The following is a 20,353-nucleotide window of genomic DNA, read 5'->3' as shown; positions in this document are numbered from 1 at the left end:
GCGCATTTCCTGTGGCTTTCTCTCCTTCTGCACGACGAGTGCAGATTTCACCCCTGGGCGCTTCAACAGTGCTAAAAGAGTGTATATTCCTGCTAAAGAGTATATTTTCTCTATTAGAGCACACACATTGATGTTGATTGTCTTTTTAAGATGCGTCTTTATAAAGATGCCTTTTAAGTTTTTGTGTGATTCCTGGATGTGGTCAAAATCTCTCCGCCTCTGATGGCCATGGGCGCTGCCTAACATGTTTGGGCAGCAATCACACTGAGGCAACGTTCGTGGATGGTTCTTGTTCTCATTGCGAGAATATGACCATGGCAATGTTGCGGTCATGGCTTTCCTTTCCTCCCCTCACACTGCGCCTTTTACCCACGGGTATGAGGCCGTCCTGGCTGGTGCTGGAGGCGATTTGGGGAGTGCAATGGGCACGGTCTTGCCTGGTAATTCCCCGCGGACCTCCTGTTCCTCAGCACGCTCGTTTGCTCCCGTCCAGTTCCGAAATGAGACCAGCCCCCCTCACAACCAGCATGACGACTCTTTCAGGGACTGCGAGCAGGATGAGTCTTCAATCGCTGCATCATAGAGTGCACTGGTGATGTCAGACGCCGATGACTAGGCTGCCACTTTCGGGTCTGCCTGCCCAGTCTGAGGCTGACGCAGAGCTGACCGTCATGCTTGCCGCGAGCATCAGGTTGGACTGAAACCCTCCCCTGAGCACTCGCGGCTTGATGATTGGTTCCTGGGTTCGGGGCGCCAAGAGGCCCTCCACCTCAGTCGCTAACCCGCCCTATGCCGGTTTCGCAGAGCAAGGTAAGTGCTTTGAGCTCCCCTCAGCACAGCCGCCTCGGGTCAAAGCAACACTCCCTGGTGCGATGTCGCCTGCTCCCCCCACCGTGATGCCCCACCCCCAGGTATGTCAGACGTGATCGTCCCCTTAGTGCCTCTCGCCACGCGTGGCTAACGCTTTCCAACCATTGCGGTGGCTGGCCAGGACAATCCGACTCAGCTACAGGATTCAGTTCGCCAGGCGCCCACCCCGGTTCAGCGGCGTCCGCTCCACTTTGGTACAGGGAGAGAACGCCGCCAGCCTGCATGCGGAGATTGCGACCCTTCTTCGCAAGGCCGTGATGGAGACTGTCCCTCCAGCCGAGATGGGGAAAGAGTTCTACAGCCCTTACTTCATCATGCCAAAGGAAGGCGGTGGGTTTCAGCCAATCTAGGACCTGCAAGTGAACCGGGCCTTACACAGACTCCTGTTCAAGATGCTGACGCAGAAACACATTTTGACGTGTCCGGCATCAAGATTGGTTTGTGGCGGTAGACCTGAAGGATGCGTATTTTCCCATCTCGTTTCTACCTTGACACAGACACTTCCTACGGTTTGCTTTCGATGAAGTGTATCAGTACAAGGTCCTCCCCTTCGGCCTGTCCCTGTCCCCTCGTCTCTTCACGAAAGTCGCAGAGGCAGCTCTTGTCCCGTTAAGGGAAGTGGACATGCACATACTCAACTACCTCGATGACTGGCTGATTCTAGTACACTCTCAAGAGTTGCTGTGCACGCACAGGGATTTGGTGCTCGGGCACCTCAGCCGTCTAGGGCTTTGGGTCAACTGGGGAAAAGAGCAAACTCTCCCCAGTTAAGAGCATTGCTTTTCTTGACATGGAGTTAGACTCCGTCTCAATGATAGCAGGTCAGTGCTGAGCTACCTGAAATCATTCAGGCGGAGGTCAGCGGTTCCATTGAAACACTTTCAGAGGCTCCTGGGGCACATGGCTTCCTCAGCGGCAGTCACACCACTCTGGTTGATCCATATTGAAACCGCTTCAGCACTGGCTTCAGACTCTAGTCCCGAGATGGGCATGGCGCTGTGGCACACATCGCGTAGCTATCATGCCGCTCTGCCGCCACTTGGACAGACCTTGATTTCTATGGGCAGGATATCCCCTACAGCAGTGGTTTTCAAACTTTTTCAAGAGGGACCCTTTTTTTAAATTTTTTTTTTGACGCGACACATAGGCTTGTGCGCAGAACAAAAAGCACTTTTTTTAACCACTTTTGATGATGCACGTGCACTTGCTGATCCTTGACGCGATTGGAACGCAAAGTCGATTCTGAAATAATCTGATCAAGCTATAGGCCTACATACAGGAATGTTAACCAATTAATAGCCTATCGTTTGCTGCATGCTTAAAAAATACACAAAACATATTCCACAACAAACTCTTTAAATGTAATATTCATTATATACAGAACAGAACAAGAATTAAAAAATAATAATAACTTTAAACAAGCCAAAACGAAATAATTTAAAGCTTAAAGTAAAAGTAAGGGGCATTATGCTCACGTGAATCTCTCTCATTAGAATCACGCTGCAATATCAACAGGAAAAAATCATCCTTTTCACATGCAAAAATGTGCTTGGAAACATCACGTGAGCTGTACGAAGCTACGCTGAATAGTAGGCTACTTAATTGTAGGCCTACTACTGACTATTTTAACAGAGCAGTGTGATTTTTATATTAGTTGACTATTTTATTATCATATTTTGCCAACTTTTCACCGCATATTACGCACATTGGTATTGCTGCATGGACTCGCGTCCGAACAGTTGACAAACCCAAACTTCAAAAAATCATCTTTATATGGCCTTACTCCGGTTTCTGCTTTTTCTTTGCTGGGAAAGTACTGCTACTCTGTTGACATGCATCGCCTTCATTATCTTCCCTGCTGATCTCCGCTGTTCGCTGCAGGGTTTGATGGTTGACCGCGTTTTCTGCTGCTTCATTTAAAGGGGTCTCGGTCTCTGACCCTCTTTTTCTTGTGAAAAATCATAAATGGTTTTTGACTTTGGTTTGCTCATGTTCAGCATAAAATAAATTCATTACGGGCTACTAATTTCACGGTACCGAATATTTTCATCATCTCATGGGAAAATTAAATAAAATGGCTGCATATCAACAACACTGCGCACAAGGTTTTTTGTTTTGTGTTGCCTAGGGCTACGAGTAGGTCGGTCAGCCGGTCAGGTGACATGTGGATTATTTATTTGCATGAATTTGAATTTTTTTTTTTGTGTACTTCTAATCAAAGCTATTAATATTATTAAAAAACGAAATAATGTTTTTTTTTTTTTTTTTTTTAAATCACTGGCGACCCATTTTTTAATTCTCGCGACCCACCCGAGGGTCGCGACCCAGGGTTTGAAAACCACTGCCCTACAGCAAGTGTCCAGCTGTGTCATGATCACCACAGACGCCTCCAAACTGGGCGGGGGCGCCGTGTGCAAAGAGCATGCAGCCACTGGTTCCTGATCAGGACATCAGTTGCTTAGAGTTGCTGGCTGTACTACTCGCCCTGTGAAGGCTATTGCCATTGATCCAGGGCAAGAATGTGTTGGTCCTGTCTGACAAAACAGCAACAGTAGCATACATAAATCGCCATTGTGGCGTACGCTGTCGTTGCATGTCACAACTCGCCTGCCATCTCCTCTGGAGTCAGCAGCGGCTGAGGTCGCTGCGGGCCACTCATATCCCGGGACAGCGGACACTCTTGTCACGGCAGGCAATGCTGAGCAGAGACTCCACCCCCAGGTGGTCCAGCTGATTTGGAGTCGATTTGGCAAAGCACAGGTAGACCTGTTCGCTTTCCGGGAATCCTCCCACTGCCCACTCTGGTATTCCCTGACTGGAGCCCCCCTTGGGACAGATGCGCTGGCACACAGCTGGCCCTGGGGGCTGCGCAAATATGCATTCCCCCCCAGTGAGCCTTCTTGCACAGACCCTGTGCAAAGTCAGGGAGAACGAGGAACGAGTCACCCTCGTGGCCTCATACTGGGCCACTCAGTCTTCGTTCTCGGACCTCACGCTCCTCGCAACAGCTTCTATCTGGCAAATTCCTCTGAGGAAGGACCTTCTTTCTCAGGGATGGGGTACAATCTGGCACCCGTGCCCAGACCTCTGGAACCTCCACGTCTGACCCTTGGATGGAACGTGGATGATCTAAGTGGCCTACCACCAGCAGTCATAGACATGATCACTCAAGCCAGAACTCCTTCTACTAGGCAGCTTTATGCCCTGAAGTGGTGTTTGTATGCAAATTGTTGTTCTTCCCGAGCCGAAGACCGGGTCAGTGCTTTGCTTCCTGCTGGAGAGGCTGCAGGGGCGGCTGTCCCCCTCCACTTTGAAGGTATATGTAGTCACTATAGCCGCACACCACGACGCAGTGGATTGTAAGTCCCTAGGGAAACACGACCTGATCATCATATACCTCAGAGGTACCCAGAGGCTGAATCTTCCCTGGCCATGCCTCTTCCCCTCATGGGATCTCTCCATGGTCCTCTTGGGCCTTCAGAGAGCACCATTTGAGCTGCGAGTGTCAGTCGAGCTGAAAGCCCTCTCCTTAAAGACGGACTTCCTGATTGCACTCACCTCCATCAAGAGGGTGGGGAACCTGCATGCATTCTCTGTCAGCGACTCTTGCCTAGAGTACAGTCCGGCAGATTCTCACATGATCCTGAGACCCCAACTGGGCTATGTGCCCAAGGTTCACATGACCCCCTTCAGGGATCAGGTGGTGAATCTGCAAGCACTTCCCGGGGAGGAGGCAAACCCAGCCCTGTCGTTGTTGTGTCCGGTGCATGCTTTGCGCACCTACTTGGATCACACGCAGAGCTTTAGACGCTTTGAGCAGCTCTTTGTCTGCTTTGGTGGACAGCTGAAAGGGAATGCTGTCTCTAAACAGAGGCTTGCACACTGGATCGTAGATGCCATTGCATTAGCCTAATAGACCAAGGCCATGCCTGCACCCTTGCAGGTTCGAGCACACTCTACAAGGAGTGTGGCGTCCTCGTGGGCACTGGCCAATGGGACCTCACTAGCAGACATCTGCAGAGCAGCGGGCTAGGCAACACCCAATACCTTCGAGATAGTTTACAATCTCTGGGTTGAGCCGGTTTTATCCTGTGTTCTTTCAGATACGAACAGGTAGAGTTCTGTAATATGGAACAGCTGGCCGGGTGTATCGCTTGCATATAATGCCCTTCCCCTCCCCTGAGGTGAAAACGTGTGCTTTTAACCCCAGTCGAGTTCACAAAGTCGTGGACCCAGCATGTCCGTCCTCCCTAGCCTTATGATTCACGAACTCGGCTGAGGAGTTCACAGCTAGCCCCTCTACGGGGTCTAATATGCCCAGTACTGGGATAGGTGCTCCACAGGTGCCGATTACTCCGGTAAACCCTGTGATGTATATTCCGCGGTACGGGCTCCCTGTATGCAGACACGCATCTCCCTTTGGCAGAGCTCTCTCTTTTAGAGTCCACCTCCCCCTCCCCCCTCTTTCATGGCGAGACCTACCACCACGCCTCTTCCATGTGCTGCTGCTGAGCCCATGTGTCGTATTGCCACATGTTCCCCAATGGATGGAATGAGGCTTTGAGGAGTGGTGGTGGTGTAGAAGGTTGCTAGTTCGATCCCCACAGCCACCACCATTGTGTCCTTGAGCAAGGCATTTAACCCCAGCAACTCCAGGTTTCTCCGGGGGGATTGTCACTGTAATAAGTGCACTGTAAGTCGCTTTGGATAAAAGCGTCTGCCAAATGCATAAATTTAAATGTGTCCCTCTTGCTACAACACTGTACTAGCCGCTGAAATGGCCGGACCTTGTCTCGGCTCCTCAGCACAAAACCTGAATGGAGTTGCTTTCTAGCTCCTTATATAGGGGAGTGGCATGCAAATTTCACTCACCAATTATCATTGGCCTTTTCTCAAAGAATGGGACGTGTTCAGGGCTCTAAAGAGTGACCCCTAGTGTCACTACATCAACACAGCATTTCGTTCCCTTTATCAGGGAATGGAGGTTACAAGAGTAACATGACGTTTTATAGTTAAAAATATAAAACTGTTTTTATTGTTAAAACAGTCCAATCTCTTGAAGATGAGATACATAACACATCAACAACTTACTGTGCACATCATACTCACAATGTGGTAAGAAACTGATTTGCTGTGTCTCTGCCTGTTGAAAGCTCTGCATCAGAAATGTGTGTCTGCTTGTATTGGTGCATCATTCAATGTGTGCTTCCACCATTCATACACAAAGAAAACCTTAAAATTTGCCTTAATTCTAGCCAGTGGAGTTTACAGTACTGGTTGTGGGAAAAACATTAAGTATCATGCCTTGAAAATATATGATCTGCATTGCAAGCACTTGTCATATATACCAGTACTTCAGTGCCAAGTTAAAACAAAAATGTAAATCTAATTGTATCAGTCATTTTACAGTATTGTTGCTAATATTGAAGCAACTCGTTACCTGTGGACCGTCTGACTGAAAGGCAGCTGTTTTCAGACACTCATTCTTATTTGTATTTACAGTATTAAGGCTGTCAATTGTTAAGTCAGTGAGATGTAATACATAAAAGTTGTTAAAAAGTCATTAGAATTGATCATGTCCCGTGATTAGACATAAATTCTGTAATAAGAAATGTACCTACCAAAAAAATGTAAGCTTGAAGTATCACCTTCATGTTTCACAAGTACAGTCAGTAGTGGTCAGTCAGCGCAACTCCAGCTGTAAAAGCAACACGCAGCTATACAGGCAACAAAAGGACAGCTCAGCAGTTCAAAGAGAGCGCAGAGAAAATTCATAAATGTGTCCTGTGAGAACAGATTGACAAACTTACTTGCACAATGGATTGCTGTGGACTGTAGGTCAGTGTTAGGCTTATGTTCAATGATATGGAAATGTATCCAAACAATATATTCAGGTCTAAAGACACTCTGTGTATTGTCTAATCAATGCTTTGCTTGTCTGCCACAGTTATGCAATGTCTTTGAATTGTTTTATTGTATAATTGTCCATCCATCCATCGTCAACCGCTTATCCTGTGTACAGGGTCGCGGGGGGCTGGAGCCTATCCCAGCTAACATTGGGCGAAAGGCTGGGGACACCCTGGACAGGTCGCCAGTCCATCGCAGGTTGTATAATTGTATTTATTATATTTATTTAATTACTATAAATAGACTTATTACTTGGAGGGCCTTTACATGTATAATATAATATAATTTATATACTGTGTGTTTGTTTCTGAATTCTGTTTTCAAATGATTGTTTTCTGAGAAATACATTAATGCGATCAGTTGAAGCTTCATTGGCATGGACAAAAGTAACTTTATGATGATCAGGAAGTCTTATTGTGTTTTGTGTTTTCTCTACAGATGTATGATGGAGAGAACATGGAATACTTTACTCATGTTATTTTTAGATGCTCACCAAAGTCAAATGAAGTTTATTTCCCACAATGTGCACAATGACTGTATTGAATGTGTCGGATACAAAGTGTTAATATTTACCATTATATTTTAATATAGAGAGAGAGAGAGAGAGAGAGAGAGAGAGAGAGAGAGAGAGAGAGAGAGAGAGAATTTTTGATAGGTATTTATTTTTAAAGAGAAATGGTTTAATTTATTATTCTCAGTAAATCCAACAACATGAGCTTAAGCACAATGATAAGAACGATTATTTTGTTGGAGTTACATCGATATAATTGCTTCAGAGGAAACTAAATGGGTGGAGGGGGTGAAAACAACGAATGATGAAAGACAGCTGAGGCTGTATTGTGATTTAATGAGATGCATGAATTGTATGAATGCGTAAGGATCCCGAATCTTTCTGCTAGAACTACACATTCCCCAAATGTTTTCCCAACTTGTCAAACTTAGTCATCTGAACATCCGATTCTATATGGCAGTTAAATGGTTAATATGTAATTCTTATGTATTGTTTGCTGGCTTTATTTATGCTGCTGCTGTTGTTTGTATTGTCACTGTTACCTGTCATGTGGTTCATCATGAAGTTTGTTGATTGTCACCGTTATTGAGGTTTGTGTATGAAGTGTTGAGCTCTGTGTGGATCTAATTGAGATGAATGGGAACAGTTTCTTCTGGAGATAATTTATCGGCTGCCATGTTTAGAGGCCAAATGTTTTCAACATATTGCCAAAAGTCTTACAAACTCAAGCAACAGATAATGCAATGACAAATGTAATGAACAAACAATATTTAAAATGCTTTGACAAGATGAACAAAGTCATTTAAATTCTCAGATTTCATTGAGTTGGGACAGATGAGATTAGTTTAGTTGAGTTTACTCAAACAAGCATAATATTTTTATTTTATTTAACACAACATTATTTTTCTTTTGCAGTGTTACATATTACATTACAGCTGCACATAAGCCAAACAAAGATCTGTGACATTCTTAATGTAGGAATCTGCAGTGACCTGTGCTGGAAATATTCAGTGCTTTAGTTTATTCATTTCATCTCTGTAACTCCCCTATAATTGCACATTTTCACTCACTGAATAAATGAATAAGGACTGACTGTGAATGCTGCATTTATGCAATGTCATCGGTGTTGCTTTTACTTGATCTAATTGTGTAAATTAAAGATGTCATTTCTGATCAAATTCTTACCTTTGTACTGAAGGATTAATGTTAAGTGTTCATGTGCCTTACTGTGTATTGATTTGTACTTAAATTGCCGTTGTAAATGTACATCCTTATTGTTAAATAAAACAAGGAAAGGGGTTTATTCTTTATCTCTCTTGGGACCTCAAGACTCTTCCCTTAAGCACTATAGAGCGCAACAGTTACCGCCCATTTTTTAGCCATAAGTATTTTCCCCATTCAGTTCTTCAGTAGACTTTTAATAAAATCCTTCATAAAGGAGTTGTGAGCCATGAACCAAAACAACCAGCTCCGAGGAGAATCACAACATCACCAACTTTGTTTTGAGGCAACAAAAAAAGTATTTGAGAATCGAACATAAAGACACTAGTACAAGGATGTGTACTTACCCTGTGTTATAAAGGCACGGACTACAATCCCATGAAGCATTGCGAATGATGCTGAATAAAAATTATGGGAATATATAAAACTATTGATTCTACGGTGTTGATTATAAGTATAAAACGCAATATATTTACGTTTATTGCAAAATATCCAGATATGTACAAAAATATTAGTAGTTTAAGGGAGGAGGACCGACTCGATGACGTCATTTCCGTACCAAGGGTAATGTAGTTGTTATCATGATTCCCGCTATCAAACACGATTTGTAAACAATGAAGTTGAGATAACGCAGATGGTTTCCCTAAACCGAAGCATTTGCCATAGATGAACACCTCAGAGCTCACGATAGGTCTGTCTTTAAAGGTGTATAAATTATCGCTGTACATAATAATAATAATAAGTTTATTTTATATAGCGCCTTTCACAAACCCAAGGTCGCTTTACATAGTGGAAAGGCAATGAAACACAACTGCAAACAAACCAAAACAATTCAACAAAGACATGTTATCTGTATGATGCTATGAGTTTGTTGTGGAGAAATGATCATTAAACAGAAAGGTTTTGAGATGTGCTTTAAAGAAAGGAAGAGAAGCACAGTCACGAAGAGGTTGTGGGATGCTGTTCCAGAGTTTGGGGGCCAATGCACTGAAGGACCTGCCACCCAGGGTTGAAAGTCTGGAGCGAGGGATAGCCAAGAGATTTTGGTCAGAGGATCTCAGTGAGCGTGAAAGAGTGTACGGGGTCAGGAGGTCATGGATGTAGGGGAGCAAGGTTGTGGAGGGCTTTGAAGGTGATTAGTAGTACTTTGTATTTGATCCGGGACGGAACTGGTAACCAGTGGAGTTGGTGGAGAATGGGTGTGATGTGTGCTGATCGTCTGGTACGGGTGAGCAGCCTGGCTGCCGAGTTTTGAATATATTGTAGCCTTTTAAGTGATTTAACAGGGAGACCAAGGAAAAGTCGTTGCAGTAGTCAAGACGGGACATAATGAAGGAGTTTACCAAAATCTGTGCATCACTAGCAGAGAGAAAGGGTTGGAGGCGAGCAATGTTACGGAGGTGAAAGAAGGCAGTCTTAGTGAGTGATTTTATATGAGGATCAAAGCTAAGGGTGGAGTCAAGCAAAATGCCAAGGTTTTTAACAACAGGAGTAGGGTGGATAGGTGAACCATCAATGTTGAGAGTGAGACTGTGAGATTTGGAGAGGATGCTTTTAGGGCCAATCAGCAGAATTTCGGTTTTATCTGTATTGAATTTGAGAAAGTTGTTTTGCATCCATAATTTTAAATCAGAGAGGCAGTCAGTGAGGGAACATGGTGGTGGATCAGATGGAGAAGGAATGGTAAAGTAGAGTTGGATATCATCTGCATAACAGTGGAAGTTTAGACCGTGGCTGCGTATAGTCGGGCCAATAGGGAGGATGTAAACAAGAAAGAGGAGGGGCCCCAGTACAGAACCCTGGGGAACACCACGGGTGACAGGGGACTTGGAAGAGTGATGTGAACCAAGTGTTACAAACTGCGTTCTGTTGGAGAGGTATGACTGGAACCAATTCCGGGCTGTGCCAGAAACACCAATAGCAGACAGACGGGCGATTAGAACATTGTGGTTGATAGTATCGAAAGCAGCATTAAGGTCAAGGAGGATGAGAATGTTAAGTGAACCAGAGTCAGCGGACAAGAGAAGATCGTTAACTATGCGTAGAAGGGCAGTCTCTGTACTGTGACATGAACGGAAGCCAGATTGAAAAGGCTCATACAGGTCATAGTGATTAAGAAAGGTGTGTAGTTGTGAGGCCACCACTCTTTCTAATACCTTGGCCAGGAAGGGGATGTTGGAGATAGGACGGTAGTTTAATAAAGATGTTGGGTCGCAGTCCGGTTTTTTGAGAATGGGTGTGACTGCAGCATTCTTGAGGGCAGCAGGCACAACACCAGAGTTGAGGCAGGTGTTTACAATCAATGCAATGGGTTCAGATAATGATGTGATGCAAGCTTTAAGTAGAAGTACATCAATTATTCAATGGGATAAATGAATGGGATATTTACTTCCGGGAACAGACTGTTGCACTCTACGGAAAGTAGTGAAGTTGAAAACCCGCCAACAACTTGTCTTGAATTTACATCATATTTATGTTGTTATTTGTAGTACAGTTTACACCATATCCACCAGAGGTCTCTCCTTTCTTTTATTTTCTAGGAACAATGTTTTCTTGCCTTTTAATTGGTTATTTTATTAACACCTACTTACTGATAAAATACTGTTTATTGTTCACTAATATTGGTGAACATTACACAGAAACGACATATTAACTTTGGTCATAAATACATGTGTTTCTTAAAAATAAATAATGGATAAATAAATATAACTAATTCATATTAAATTGCTGAAATACGGCAGAATTTATTCTCATATGAATCTGATGAGGAGATTGTCATGAGCTGTTATTAATCCGCATTGTTTCTAATGTGGTTCTCTGTTAGCAAAAACAGAACTCAAGCCAAACCACGCCCCTATTGTGTGACGTTATAGAACCGTATATAAAACCAGCTGCTGGGAACACAACGATTTTTTTTAATTATAATTATTTTTGTAGACATTTGAAGGCCTTTGCTCGAATACTTCACATGACATTGTTCAGAATTAACTGGATTGTTATTTACATAAAATGGTAATTCTTCTTTATATCCTCTTCTTTAATTACTGCTCAATTGACTGTACTTTTGTGCTGTCTCATTTTTTAAGTGGTCTGCAAACTTCCTAAAACATTTTGGTGTCTGGAAACTTGTGGTCTGTCATTAATTCTCTCTGCAGCCACAAGAGACAGAGTGCAATGAACTGAATTTAAACATGAGTTCCTCTTCACATTTAAACACATCACCACACAATTATAATGAGGACAACAGAATAAAAGAACGACAACCACAAGATGCATGCAATGAAACAATGAAAGTACCACTGCTCATCTGCACTGACTCAAACCAGAGACTCTTTTGTCAATTGTGGGTGTGGCAACCAAATTAAAACAGTAAAAGATTATAAACAGAAGTTTGCTGAACGCTTCATGTAGCTGTTATTTCTCATTTATCTTATACATGCACTTTATCACGCTGAAACTGTGATGGCTTCCCAACTCAAAATATTAGCACACGTCCACAGCCTTTTTTAAGTTAACACTATTAATTTTACATTTACTTGTGAAAACATAGTTGCCACTTATGTGCAGTAGATGTGTTGTTAGAGTTGTTAAAAAACACCATTTAACTAAAATAAACAGTTTTTTTGCAAAAGTATTGGACATGTCCAAATGACAAACACCCATAAAACTAAAATAAATATTAATTTTCAGTACTTAGACACCATAAATGCATTGCACATTAAATAAAATATAAATATTACGCATTAAAGTAACAAGCCATGACTTGAGCAATGAGGAAATAATCTGGCCCAGTGGTTCACTTATGACTGAGCACCAGTGATCAAACTGAGCATGCTCAGTAACATCTCATTTCTATTTCCACAACCAAGACTGACACTGAACTCCCCTCAGTCGGAAATGTTTAATCGCCTTAAAGTTGACTTTATAATTTTTATTTTGTGACTTTTTCTTCATTAGAGTTCAGATAACCATTAAACTAGAGCTAGAGACCTCTTTCACTGGTATATGATTGGTGAAAAAGACTGAGAACAATGCTTTCAACTCAGATAGCAATGTGATTTCATTCTTGTGACTGTTGAAAGTTAAGTAAAGCTATATGAAGAGATATAGAAGTATGTTGTAAAAGGATGCCACGAGCCCGCAACTTGAGAATTAGGAAAACAGTCTAGAGATCAACATCACAAACTTCATCATTTACTGTAAAGAATTATGGCTTGGATTTGCAATGAGCTTTTGTCTGATGTTAATCCAACAATAACTTGATAAAAACACAGATAGCAATGTGATTTCATTCTTGTGACTGTTGAAATCGACAGTAAAGCATCGGTGAGGTCATCAGTCTCATTCACTATACGGCCCTGTGGACTGGATTTAGACACCAGAACATCACACCATAACTCTGTGTTCTTGCTGAACATTTCATTTCAAATGGGCAATAATGGAGAGTTTATCCAACTTTTGGTTGCACTCATCTCTCCAGGCAATCCTCTAAATGTTGGATCATGGCTGCAGGGATTTGCTCTGTTCAAAAAAAGATCAACAGTTTTTATAAGCATGATTTCAATATTGAAAATAGTCTTTTGATAAAGTCAAATTGACTCAATAACAAATGCAAGTATTAAATCATCCAGTCAAATTCCCATTGATGATGCAATGCACTCATCTCTGAAGTTGCATTAAGCAAACCTGCTAATTTCCCATACCAATGAACTTATTTTAGAAACAAATGAGATGCCTCATGCACTGTGACACACTACCAGCTCAGTTTCAGTGTCAGAATGTGGTTTGATTTATTTAGGTTAGTATATGTATGAACCGTGTGCTAAATCAATGTGGTTTTCTTTTACCTACAGACACAGTAGATGTAGGAGAATGTTGTGATTCATGATATTAAGAAAACACAGTTTCACAATGAATAAGACTCTGTACATTACATATCATACATATCATACATTATGTGGCAGTCAACTAATAATACCAATTTACATTTTAAAAACACATCCACGCATGAAAGCCAGGAGGTCCAATACCAAGAAAAAGCTCTCTTAATAATATTTCACATGACCTCATCACACTGTATGGCTGATTCAGTAAAAGGTGTTAAATTATCAGTTTAATGGGCTAATGTAACAATTATTTCCTACGGATTGTTCTCAAACGTCAAACACAATATCCAACACCAATATAAGCTTCAACAACATTAAAATAGTTCTCTAGCTAACGTTAGCATTCTTCTTCTTCTTTGGATTTATTGGTGGTTGGCAAAGCATCACAGGTGCAGTTACGCCACCTACTGGGATGGAGTATGAGGCATTGATGAAGGAGGAAATAAAAAGTTGGAAAAGAGAGGGGTAAGAACGCCTACATAAAATGTAATTTTTTAATTTTCTGGATCCAGTATAGATTTGTTTACAATAATAATACTCTTAAACTATATATTGCCTCACTACCATGTCCTTAGAAACCCATCTTTGTTTGTCGTTTATTTTTTCCAGCAACTGTAAATCGACTGATGCCATTGGAAACATCCAGTGAGGTAACACTGGCAGTGCCACTGTTGGGCTTACTTCAACATTCGGTGAGCCTCATTATTTGCGTTCCAGCTGAAAATCACCAACTGTGAATACTCATGTTCCCAACAGTCATCCAGAACTTTCTTTACAGGATGACTTTAACTATGTGCTTTTATTGATATCCAATAAACCATTTTCAATTGTATCCAGCGAATTTCCAAATGCATTTCTCCCACTTCCACTTGAAGAGCAGCTGCTGGTGAAGATCTGAATGCACCACAACAAATTCTTAATGCCTGGGATTGGATAACTTCTTCCTTCTTTCAAAGATGCAGAAGCTGAACTATATATAAAAATGTTATAATCTATAGTGGATCTTATTAAGACACTATATACTCTCCTTAGGGAAGGGTGTCGAGCCCCCCCAATCTGTCCCAGCCAAGCTTCATAATACATTTATTCCCTTCTTATATTTGAGTGTTAGCATCGCTCTTCATCATGTACTTTAAGTAACGATACGACAGTGGTGTTAGTCGCTATACTGCCATCTATTGCTGTGGATCAGCATGATCGTCTCTGCTGCCCCCGTCAGCTTTGGAATGTCATTTGCATCTGGAAAATGTCAGAGTTTGAGGTCATTCCTAAAGTTATTTTTACTCTTATAATATAATTGTTTTGCCCAAAAACAAAGGTCAGAAATCAAGTGAACGTGATTCTGCTGTTAAGAACAGATTATTATTGTTCCTCATATCAATAATCTTTGGAGACTGTCTATGTTTCACGTTATTTCTAAAGACAGTTCTGTCATCATGACAAATTCCTTGTGTGTCTTTACGCATTCTTGGCAATAAAGCTCTTTCTTTTTCTTTTCACTGTTCGTGTCACCAAACAACAATGTTCTAAGCATAACCAAGTGTATCTACACGATTGGCTCCAAACTACTGAATGCACCTTTAATAGTAAACTTATCTAAATATTTAGTGAATAAACAGCTTCACCAAACTATTGAAAACTACAGAAACCTTCAACCAACCCATAAACCTAAACCTGACCCAAACCTTAACCCTACCACTAAATCTTTTTTATTTTTTTTATTTCCAAAATTATATGACAAAATAAAAATAGATAAAAATGTTTCACATATACTGTTCTAAATGATTACAAATCATCATAAGATATAAAGAGCATTAAAGATAACATTCATATCAATGAAATTAAAGAACACACATTAGAAAAAAAAAAGAAAGAAAAAAAAACAACAATGTAAAGGAGGTAAGATGTATAATTAAAATAAAGAAGAGGAATTTAATTCTTTGAGGATATCCATCGTTCTGGTTGCTTTGGGGTTTGAGAGTCCTTTCAGTGTTTCAAAATAAATCTTCATGTCAGCTTTAAAATGGTAGATGTTAGGTATCCTTTCAGACCATTTACATTTATGTATGTAAAACTTACCAAGTAATAAGATCAAATTTAGCATAAAATCGTGACTCTTGTCTATATCTTTTTTTTCTTAATAAAAAAAAACATCTCTTTTCTCTATACTAATCTTAATTCCACTCAACATATTAAATAAATATTCCACATCAATCCAAAAAAACTTCACATACATACATTCAACCTACCACTAAATCTAACCTTAGCCAAACTAAAACTTTGTAGCAGCGATTGAGACTCTCGCGAGACTTGGATTGGCACTCCCATTGGATTGTATAATATTTGGCGGTTCCACACAGTTTGAGCGGCAGATTGGACGCCGGACGCTCAGCACTCTTTAATGCATTTTGTTTTAAGTGTGCAGTTTCTAACTTGGCTAAAATGGACACTTCTCCAGTCGAAGTTTAATCGATTTGAGAAATGAAACCGCTGATCAAATATTTGTAAAAATTTTTTGTGGATGTTTTAAACACGCGGACGCAAGAAAACAAGAGTTTCATGATGAAGATGAATTGTGGCGAACTGTTCTGGATATGATTCATATATTTGTTTCTTCGGTCTGTTCCTGTGTTTCGCGAAAGGTGAGAAATTTCTATTTTCAATAAATAAGCCAAACAAACAAACAAACAAAGTTTTTACCCTTTATTCAAAACAAAAGTTTATTACACAAAGACCTTTAAAACAACTAAAAGATTACTTTCAGACTATTATTTTGCATTTGAGCTGTTGAGCGAGAATAAACTCTAGAACTGCAGGATTATCAATATTTGTGAGCGCTGAGGAGACACTGAACACATGTTGGGACACATTTACCAGCCGGACGGGTCATTTAGCACAAACTCGTATTGGAAAGCTCACATGGGTTAATAAAAAGGTTTAATTAATAATATAAACAATTTTAAGGCTAATTAATAGGAACACAAGTAAAAATAAGAGAAACGTGACTTGAAAAATTAAATCAAAACACGGAGAATGAAAATAATCTGTATTTTTTTGTTAATTCTCGATAAAGAAAATACTAAAACACAATCCGATTCTCAAGACTTTCACATTTTCTTTCCCATTCTCCTTTCTCAAAAGTAAAATCAAACTCGACTCATCGACACTTCCAGAAGTCCCCAGCAGGGGTGATGAAGACAAAGGAAATGTAAAACTGACCCAATGCTGGTTTCAGTTTCAATCTAATCTCAGTGTTGGGCCGGTGGGACACTGATCATGAGCACCTGCTGGTAGATGCTGGAACTACATCATCCGATCACAAAAACATGTTTCTCCGGACAGACATTCAGAAGTTGCCGTGTTTTATGACGAAATAAAACAAATGTCCAAGAACAATTTCAATGTAAATGATTTAATTACATCTCACATCTTCATCCGGTGACGGATTGTTTTTGAATGTCCCTTAAAGAGCCTGAAATTGCTTTTAAATCACTCACGGTTAATGTTAGGTAAGGGGCTCCTTATATCTTCAATAGTTTTAGATCAATACGTACTTTATTTTCTAAAATACATTTGAAAATGTTTCTGTTTGTTCTTCAGGTGTGTTTGGTGTTGATACGGATGGATTGAAGTCAGTGTCGGTGATGGATGGAGATTCTGTCACTCTACACACTGATCTTACTGAAATACAGAGAGATGATCACATACTGTGGATGTTTGGACCTCAAGAGACTCGAATAGCTGAAATTATTAAACGGTTCAACTTGAGCTTTATAGATGATGGTGATGATGGAAGATTCAGAGACAAACTGCAGTTGGATGATCAGACTGGATCTCTTCAGAATCATCAGAATCAAACACTCTGGACTTTATAAACTAATGATCATCAGTAACAGAGGAAACTCATACAAGAGATTCAGTGTTACTGTATACGGTGAGTTCAACCCGTCACAAGTCATTTGTGTTCACTGATTTCAATTCTTGAACAAAAATGGATAAATATATCAAAAGAGTTTCTCAGTCCTGCACAGTTGAGTTGTCTCATTAATCGGACACTCTCTTCAGTTCATTAATGAGCTAATAAGTCAATTCATGGAGCGATATGTCATTATATAAATAATGCAAAATATGAATGAATTATCTGGGATTAGTCTAATGTAATGGCATCACTCTTCACTGAATTACCCGCCAGGACAATGTTGTGTGGGACACATGAGAAAGAACCTCAATGTAGGTTAACCTGTTAACCTTCACCCCCACTCAGGGGCTCACAGCTGAAAATGACATACCTGAATTAAAATAAATATAGCTCCTGAGAACAGTGTACCACAGGCACAATTAAGGTCTCTTTGGAAAGAAGACACTTGGCACTCTACTAACAATAAATCAGAGTTGATAATGCTCAAACAAATAAAAAGTTATAAAAGTTGAAGTGCCTCATAAATAATGTGAACTTCAAAAAATGTTTTATTATTTCATGTACAAATATATAAAAATAGACCTGGAGGAATCCAATTAGGGAAAGGATTGAAAGCCACAAGTCTCATCAGTTTATATTTCAAATTTGAGGAAGATATAATGAAAAATGGGGTTCCTGCAAGCTTTTTTCCAAGACTATGTCAGTTCCCTTTCTCCCTTCCCTGCGTGAGGCACATCCCCAGAAATGACATCCCCAAACTAAAATAATTGTAGTTACTGAACAATTTGCTCTACATGCACAATTTAGACATATTTAAAAAGAAGACACTTTGGAGTTTATTACCCAAATGTAAAAGTTGAAAAACTTACACAGACAAACATTTATAGAATTTAAAGTGTCTTGAAGATAATTTGTACTGCAAGTAACATTGCATTATTTTATGAAAAAATAAATGAAAACGAACCTGGAGGAATCCAGTTAGGTAATTGATTGAAAGCCACAAGTCTCATCAGTTTATATTTCACATTTGAGGAAGATATTATGAAAAATGAGATTTCTGCAATATGTTTTCCAAGACTATGTCCAGGTACCAAGAAGCCTCCTTGGATACCTCAAAAAGCAACCTAATGACCAAATGTTATGAAGGGTACTGCAAGCTATTTTAGTCATCATATACACTGTTCCATGCTTTTCAATTATAAAATAATCCACACAGCTGTTGCATGGGAAAGAATGGAAAGATAATTAGCACCGCATGTCAAGTAAATAATTCTGTATAGTTTTTATGTGGCTGGCCATTCAATCAACAATCAAACTGATGGGCAGTCGTTTAGACAGCATTCATAAATCAACAATCAAACTGATGGGCAGTCGTTTAGACAGCATTCATAAATCAACAATCAAACTGATGGGCAGTCGTTTAGACAGCATTCATAAATCAACAATCAAACTGATGGGCAGTCGTTTAGACAGCATTCATACTAAAGGTCGTCCATACAATCAAACTGATGGGCAGTCGTTTAGACACGTATAATGTGTGCATGTTACATAGCAACTCACCGATGTGAAATTGGACCATCTTTTCCGTCCTCAAGCATATCACCCTCGACGCTGTCTTCACTCTCCTCAATTTCGATCATCGGCTGCTTCGAGTGATCGCAAATAAAACATCTTCAGCAGAAAAAAACTTCTTTTGGCGATCCATTTGATGAGATAATCCGTCCAGTAAGTAAGACGCGAAAACAGATGTTGACTGGGGAACCGTCTTTTTACTATGGCTTGTTTGTTGTCAAATGGCGGGGGTGTGGTCACAGCCTACATCGCAGGTTAGCTCCTCAATAGAGAGTGGCTGATTCAAATAAATAAAAAAATATCTTGTTCGTGAGGAATTTAGACTTTCCGTGTATCGTTGGAATCGTGCACTGCTTGGCTACATTTTCTATCAGTCATACAATTTCAATTCTTTCATTGGCTTTCGTTGTAAAGACAAAATAATAGGATCAGCATTTCATGACGTCAGAAAAACTGACCGCAGTGTTTGGATATTTTGACCTATATATTGCCTATCTTTGTATTTGTGTGTGTGTGTGCGGTCTTAATTTGTTCATTACACTCTAAGCAACACACCCATATAACGTTCGGCTACCGGAGTCTGTTTTTATGCATAATTTTATTGCATAACCGACAAGTATGATACTTCACCCTGAAGAAACTTCGATGTAAACAAAGGAATAACCATCGATGTTACAACGTTATTGTTTCTTTGGACTAAAAATGCTCTATGGGATGTTATTCAGTGGACCCTCACCTTTCCATTCAATCTGGAACTTTTAGCAGTGGATGCGTGTGTGGCTCGTTATTACGACACTACTGGTATGTACTCCGTTTTTGATTACGTGTGTTTTGATCTGTACTGCTTACATACATGCAAGAAATACATTCATTATAAGCTTTTCATCAAAAAACAGAGCTCTATCATCGATGCTTGAGGCTTACACCTTTAAAATGATATATAGTTTGCCAAGATTAATGATGTTCTTTCACGTTAAATCTATTCATAAACATTAAACTTGTGGGGGAAAAAAACTCTTCCGTGCGCTGGCGCTCTGGCAAAGGTTAACAGGTTAAAAGCAGCAGACAAGAAAGATCCCCATTAGTGGAGTCCTATAGTGGAATAAACTAGGATGAACCAAGACTTTCATAACTCAGAATATATACACTGCAGAGTTAGATAATATAGACAATACGGTCATGGTGAGTCAAGCAATTGAGGTGTTCTTTCTGATCACTGAACTGCTATTGCTCCCCCTGCAGGTCACAATGTAAAATACAAAACCACCACTGACTAGTCACTAGTACAAGTTTATCAAAGGGATAGTTCATCCCAAAATGAAATGTTGAACTTTTTTCTCATTTTTTTCAGCTCCCCTCCCTGTTCCTGTCATTATCATTAACTCTTCAAACTGTTCTTCATCATCATCATCATCATCAGGAAGATCATTGAGCCCAAAATGTTTCTTTCAATGTTCAGTAATGACA

General features: G+C 40.4%; 2 protein-coding genes and 1 long non-coding RNA gene across 3 annotated transcripts in view; 2 read left to right on the top strand and 1 right to left on the bottom strand.

Moving 5' to 3' along the window:
* The window catches only part of LOC127639485 (uncharacterized), a 124,763-nt gene that overhangs the window by 42,931 nt on the left and 61,479 nt on the right, over positions 1 to 20,353 (bottom strand). The window lies entirely within an intron of this gene.
* Positions 1 to 20,353, top strand: part of LOC127639585 (uncharacterized) — a 57,670-nt gene that overhangs the window by 5,397 nt on the left and 31,920 nt on the right. The window lies entirely within an intron of this gene.
* LOC127639587 (uncharacterized) lies at positions 15,939 to 20,353 on the top strand. The gene is made up of 3 exons (XR_007969982.1): positions 15,939 to 16,037; positions 16,996 to 17,329; positions 20,238 to 20,353. It is a non-coding gene; the product is annotated as an uncharacterized LOC127639587 (long non-coding RNA).

The sequence above is a fragment of the Xyrauchen texanus genome, chromosome 48, assembly GCF_025860055.1.
Source record: "Xyrauchen texanus isolate HMW12.3.18 chromosome 48, RBS_HiC_50CHRs, whole genome shotgun sequence".
Classification (NCBI taxonomy): Eukaryota; Metazoa; Chordata; class Actinopteri; order Cypriniformes; family Catostomidae; genus Xyrauchen; species Xyrauchen texanus.
The sequence above is the reverse complement of the archived record's forward strand: the minus strand, read 5'-3'. Positions and strand labels throughout refer to the sequence as shown.